The sequence below is a fragment of the Trichechus manatus genome, unplaced genomic scaffold, assembly GCF_000243295.1.
Source record: "Trichechus manatus latirostris isolate Lorelei unplaced genomic scaffold, TriManLat1.0 scaffold00098, whole genome shotgun sequence".
Taxonomy (NCBI): Eukaryota; Metazoa; Chordata; class Mammalia; order Sirenia; family Trichechidae; genus Trichechus; species Trichechus manatus.
In genome coordinates this window covers 9039198-9045862 of record NW_004444034.1, presented here as the reverse complement: position 1 = coordinate 9045862, position 6665 = coordinate 9039198, and the positions used below count along the sequence as shown (strand labels likewise).

Sequence of the window (6665 nt, the reverse complement as noted above, 5' to 3'; positions counted from 1 at the left end):
AAGAAAACCAAAGACACAAGGGAAAGATTAGTCCAAAAGACTAATGGACCACAACTACCATGGCCTCCACCAGACTGAGTCCAGTACAACTAGATGGTGCTCGGCTACCACCACTGACTGCTCTGACAGGGACCACAATAGAGGGTTCTGGACAGAGCTAGAGAAAAATGTAGAACAAAATTCAAACTCACACAAAAAGATCAGACTTACTGGTCTGACAAGAGTAGAGAAACCCTGAGATTACAGCCCCTGGACACTATTTTAGCTCAGTACTGAAGTCACTCCTGAGGTTCACCCTTCAGTCAAAAATTAGACAGGCCCATAAAACAAAATGAGACTAAATGGGCACACCAGCCCAGGGGCAGGGATGAGAAGGCAGGAAGGGACAGGAAAGCTGGTAATAGAGAACCTAAGGTGGAGAAGGGGAGAGTGTTGATGTGTCGTGGGGTTGGCGATCAATGTTACAAAATAATGTGTTTTAATTGTTTATTGAGAAGCTAGTTTGCTCTGCAAACCTTCATCTGAAGTTCAATTAAAAAAAATGAAATACACAATATGAAATAATATGTAGATTACATTCGGCACTATCCAATATGGTAGCCACTAGCCACATGTGGCTATTTAAATTAAAATTAAATTAATTAAAAGTAAATGAAATTAAAAATGCAGTTCCTCAGTTGCACTAGCACATTTCAAGTGCTCAGTAATGGCATGCACTAGTGGCTACTCTACTGGACGCAGCAGATACAGAATATTTTCAGCATCACCGAAAGTTCTATTGGACGGTGTTGACATATCCGAAGACAACCCAGCTGTATAAAAAGAGGAGTAGATTAAAAGTCAGGGAATACTTTTGCCATCTATAATTAGCAGTGAGACCTTAGGTAAATCACTTAATCAATTTTTCTCAATTTCATTATTTGGAAATCGAAGATAATAAGAAATCTTAAAACCAAGTATTTTACAGGTTAGTTGCAAGGCTCAACTGAGATCTCAAATGATAAAGTATCTTAAAAAATATAAAATGTTTTGCAAATGAATATATTTCTGTGGTTCCCTACCTATGTGTATAATATTCCTACAGAGGCCAGACATTCTTCGCAGGGTCGCCGCGGTCTCCTACTTCAGCAGTGCTTGAACAGAACCCAGCGCTCGCCAACCTTCCTCCAACCAGCCGCTCCCAGTCAGTCTTCCACCACCTCTTCACAGCAGCGCCTTCAGACGCCCCAAGGCCCCCGCCGCCTCTCCAGCGCCTCGCAACCGCCGCCATGACGACCGCATCCCCCTTGCAGGTGCACCAGGACTACAATCAGGACTCGGAGGCCGCCATCAACCGCCAAATCAACCTGGAGCTCTATGCCCCCTACGTCTACCTGTCCATGTGTTACTACTTCGAGAAGACCCCGATGATGTGGCTCTGAAGAATTTTGCCAAATATTTTCTTCACCAATCTCACGAGGAGAGGGAACATGCTGAGAAACTGATGAAGCTGCAGAACCAACGAGGTGGCCGAATCTTCCTTCAGCATATCAAGAAACCAGACCGTGATGAGTGGGAGAGCGGGCTGAATGCAATGGAGTGTGCGTTACACTTGGAAAAAAGTGTGAATCAGTCACTACCGGAACTGCACAAGCTGGCCACTGGTAAGAACAACCCCCATTTGTATGACTTCATTGAGACTCATTACCTAAATGAGCAAGTGAAATCCATCAAAGTATTGGGTGACTAGTAACCATCTTGGGCAAGATGGGAGCCCCAGAATCTGGCCTGTCAGAGTATGGCTTTGACAAGCACACCCTGGGAGACAGTGATGGAGAGAGCTAAGCTTTAGCCTGGCTGCCCCATAGCCACAGGGGTGACTTCCGTGGTCACCAAGACAGCGTTTACCTTTACCTTTTCTGTAAATTGTACCAAAACATCCACTTAGGTTCTTTCATTTGTACCATTCCTTCAAAATAATTTGGTACCCCCCCAAAAAAAATTCCTGCAGAGCCCCATGATTATTCCAGTGTGCAGAACAGGTTCTGTGGCCTAAATAAGCAATGTATCCTATGCATGAATGTGCTACTTTTAAAAAGTAAGTTGACACTATGGACAATACAATATTTCTGAATTTGTAGTGCTTTTCGGTATTTATTTTCTAGACTGATATTATAAGTACATTACTATCATATGATTGTTCAGAAGATTATTCAACAACTAAAGGGGACTCTCATACTCTAAAAGGTTGTCATCTACTTATATATTTTTATAAGACATATGTAAAATATTCTTGGCAATTGCTAATTATTTTCTCCTTTTATTTTTTAAGAGTGCACAAGTATGAAAATGAAAACATTCTCATTTTTTAAGAAACCCGGGTTAAGAGCTCAGCTACTAACCCAAAGGTCAGTGGTTCGAATCCACTAGCCACTCCTTGGAAACCCTATGCGGCAGTTCTACTCTGTGCTATAGGGTCACTATGAGTCAGAATTGACTCGAGGGCAATGAGTTTGGGTTTTTTGTCAACATTATAGACATACTCTGAACAAAAATGAACTTTCCCAACATCCCCCTTCCTCTGTCCCAGTCCTCTCCCCACACATAAGCCCTGCTAAGATCTCGGTGTGTCCATATAGCTCTTATTTACGTGGGTTTATATATATGTATGTAGGCATATGCATGCACACCTAGGTTGTGGAAACTGCATAGTTAACAGCCTTTCTGAGAATCGGAAAAATGTATATATCAGAAAGATACGTCTTCTTATAAATAAATAGTAAACTTTATTCGCTGTGGAGCAAATCACTTGGACCTAAATGTTAAGTTTTCAATTCAGCTACTTTCTATAAGCTATGAAAACTAAATGATAGAAAATGTTAGTGATCCAGGGAATGATCAAAGAAATTCCTTGCTGACTCATCAGGTTGAAGCGAAGCTAATAAGTAAAATTAAATTTTGATTCTATGCTTTTGTCACAAATCATATTGAAAGTTAAGAAACACAACATAGAGGATCTGTGAAGACAGATAAGGACTCTATTAAATGCTTTCACTACAAACACAGCATTCACCTATCTGACGTGTAAACTCTATCTTAAGCTATAGATATCAGGGTTTGTGAAACATGTTTTAAACAATATAGAAAGACATAAAATATGGCAAATATAGGAGAGAGTTATAAATACTAAATCGTACATCCTGTTAGTCACTTCAGAAATAAATGAAGTCACAGGGAACTAACTCACTGTTTTTTTCTGTGTTTTCTTAGGGGGGGTTGTTTGTTTTGTTTTTTCCTTTCTTACCTTGAACTAAAGTCATTTATTTCCCACGTTATAAATGCTTGGTGCATCTTTTGGCATTCCAGCTAGCTTTTACAATTGCTGTCTGCTTGTTGCAGCTTGCGTCAAATAATAGTTTCTGATAATTTCTAAGTTTAAAGGCAAACAGAATGTCAGTTTCTTCCACAATCTGCATATATACACAGATAATTTTGGATAGAATTATGCAGTATATATATATTCTACAGTTCTATATATTTTTAAAAAAACCTATTGCCTCCAAGTCAATTCTGTCTCACAACAACCCTACAGGACAGAGTAGAACTGCCCCATAGGGCTTCCAAGGAGCAGCTGATGGATTTGAACTGCCAGCCTTTCGGTTAGCAGCTAAACTCTTAACCACTGTGCCACCAGGGCTATGTATAATTTTATTTATTTTTTGTTGAGAATATACATAGCAGAACATACACCAATTCAGCAGTTTCTACATGTATAATTCAGTGACATTGATTACATTCTTTGAATTGAATAAACATTCTCACCTTCTGTTTCTGAGTTGTTCCTCCCCCATTAACATAAACTCACTGCCCCCTAAGGTTCCTATCTAATCTTCCCAGTTGCTGTTATCAATTTGATCCCATACAGATAGATCTTAAAAGAGTACAATGCTCAAGGCCAACATTGTTTACTAGTTAAGCTAAACTATTGTTTGGTTTTAAGAAGACATCAGGGGATATTCTCGGTTTAAGGTTTAGAGATTATCTCATGGCAATAGTTTCAGGGGTTCATCCAACGTTCATGGCTCCAGAAAAATCTGGATTCCATGAGAATTTGAGGTTCTGTTCTGCATTGCTCCCCTTTTGATCAGGATTCTTCTATAGAATCTTTGATCAAAATGTTCAGTATTGTAGCTGGGCACCATCCAGTTCTTCTGGTCTCATGGCAAAGGAGGCAGTTTGTTCATGAAAGTAATTAGCCACACATTACATTTCTTCTTCCTGTTCCTGACTCTCCTTCTTCTTCTGTTGCTCCAGGTGAATAGAGACCAATTGTTGTACCTTGAACGGCTGCTTCCAAGCTTTTAAGACCCCAAGCACTACACAACAAAGTAGGAGGTAGAACAGAAGAACTAAACATATGATTAAGACAATTAGCTGGAGTGTCTCATCAAACTGTGATCCTAAATCTCCAAACAAATGACCCAAATACCATAAAGTATTTAGTTGTGCATAAGCAGCCTCCGCAGTTACTTTTTTTTGAGGTAGGGGGTCATTGTTGTAAATATGGAGCCCTGGTGGTGCAATGATTAAGAGCTCTGTTGCTAACCAAAACGTCGGCAGTTCAAATCCACCAGCCGTTCCTTGGAAACCCTATGGGGCCATTCTACTCTGTCCTATAGGGTTGCTATGAGTTAGAATAGACTCAACGGCAATGGGTTTGGTTTTGGTTTTGGTTGTAAATATATCTATCACACAACCATCAAACACATGAAAAGATACTCAAACTCATTAATAGTCAGGAAAATGAACATTAAACAATCAGATGTTACTTTATACTTACTAAACTGCAAAAATTAAAAAGACCAATAAAACTCATTATGGATGAAGACATGAGAGAAAGAGTTGCTTCAGCCTTTTTGGGAAGCAATCTGGCAACATCTATTAAAATTTAAAATACAGAGGTCCTTGGGTGGCACAAATGGTTTGCACTGAGCTGGTAATCAGAGTAGCCCTGGTGGCATAGAGGTTAAGAGCTGGTCTGCTAACCGAAAGGTCAGCAGTTCAAATCCACCAGCCATTCTTTGGAAACCCTATGGGGCAGTTGTACTTTGCCCTCTAGGGTGGTCACTATGAATCAGAATCAACTCGTTGGCAATGAGTTTTTTTTTTTTTTGGTAACCAGAAGATTGGCAGTTGGAACCTATCCAAAGGCACTGCAGGAAAAAGCAAGCCTGGCGATCGCTTCCATAAAGATTACAGCCAATTCGATTCTGTAACAGACAGGGTCTCTCCAAAGGCACACCTCAACAATACAACAGAAATAAAAATCAACACAAGAAAATTTAAAATATGTATAGACTTAGATTCAACAAACCCATGTTTAGAATCCAATCCCATTAAAAGGCTAAAAGAAACCAATATTTTTTTTTTTTGCAACATTCATTACTTTTTACAAATATTTGCTAAGTACTATGTTGTCATCAGTTCAGAGATGACCAAGACAGTCCCTTGAGAGTTCCTGCCCACAAGTTGTTCACAGTCTACAGGGGAGACAGAGAAATCACAAGCAATTGGAGTTCATGAGAGACGTGCTGAGGAAGCACAGGGTGGCTGACAGCTCCCAGGCCTGGGATGAGGGCAGGAACACTTCACTGAAAAGCACACTTGCATAATTTTGGAAATGACAGCTTGTTTGCAATGCCTTGGATTAACTTGTGTGGTCTGTGGCAGTTGACCAGAGTAAAGATGCCTGCACATGAGGGAAAACACAATCCATAAACTTGTTGTGAAACAAAATTATGTTAATAAAAGTCACAGCTACTCTAATTTTTCTAATGGCAGTGGAGACAGAATATGAGATCCATAATGAAAAAAGGATCCACTTTTTGGGAACAGAATCAAAAAGGCTATTATTAAATGGTAGCCAGAATGCTGTTTAATTCATATGCTTGGTACAGAGTGCACTCTTGATAAGTATTTATTGAATTCATAAATTAAGACATGAGAAGAGCATATAAAAGGGTTTAGCTCAGATAAACTTGGTGTTAGTCATATCAAGACACCTATTCAAGACTTTTCCTTGAATAGACTTTTCTTTCTTTCTTTACTTCCTTCCATTACTTCCCCCCACCATTTTTTAGGGTAAGGAAAGACTCCAGTCAAATCGGGATTATAAATCCTGTTAACCTCACTTTTTGACCCTGTTATTTCACCGTTTAAGGATGAGGCAAAACCATCAGCTTTTAAATCATGACCTTTAAATGCCAAAAACAGTGTTGAGCTATTTTAAAAGTATGAACATTATATAGGAAAATAATGTCTAACATTAAAAACAAATGAAACAGACAGTTCATCGGAAACTGCTAATTTCTAACAACATAGATGATGAAAGTAACAGATCTCAGGAAGGGTTTGCCAGGCTTCAGAGAAACAAGAGCAGCACCTCTAGAAAGAAGGTACATTTTCTCCCTAACTGTTGTCATTAAAGGAAAAAACATGGGTGTGGCTTCTCTCATGGAAAGGCTGGGACCTCCACCGAATAATGAAAACATTCCCAGAGTCTCAGTGCTATCTGGCATTGCTCCCACATCAACAGCAAAACAACTGCATAGCAACCTGCAGTTGCCCATTTCCTCACCTATTACTGTTTGTCCAGAGGAAACACCCTATTACTCCCTATCTGCTTT

The 6665-nt window shown here is 39.6% G+C and overlaps 1 pseudogene; it reads left to right on the top strand.

The window, feature by feature from the left end:
• Positions 1-1268: 1268 nt before the first annotated feature.
• On the top strand, positions 1269-1824 carry LOC101352133 (ferritin heavy chain pseudogene; annotated as a pseudogene).
• The last annotated feature ends 4841 nt before the right edge of the window (positions 1825-6665 follow it).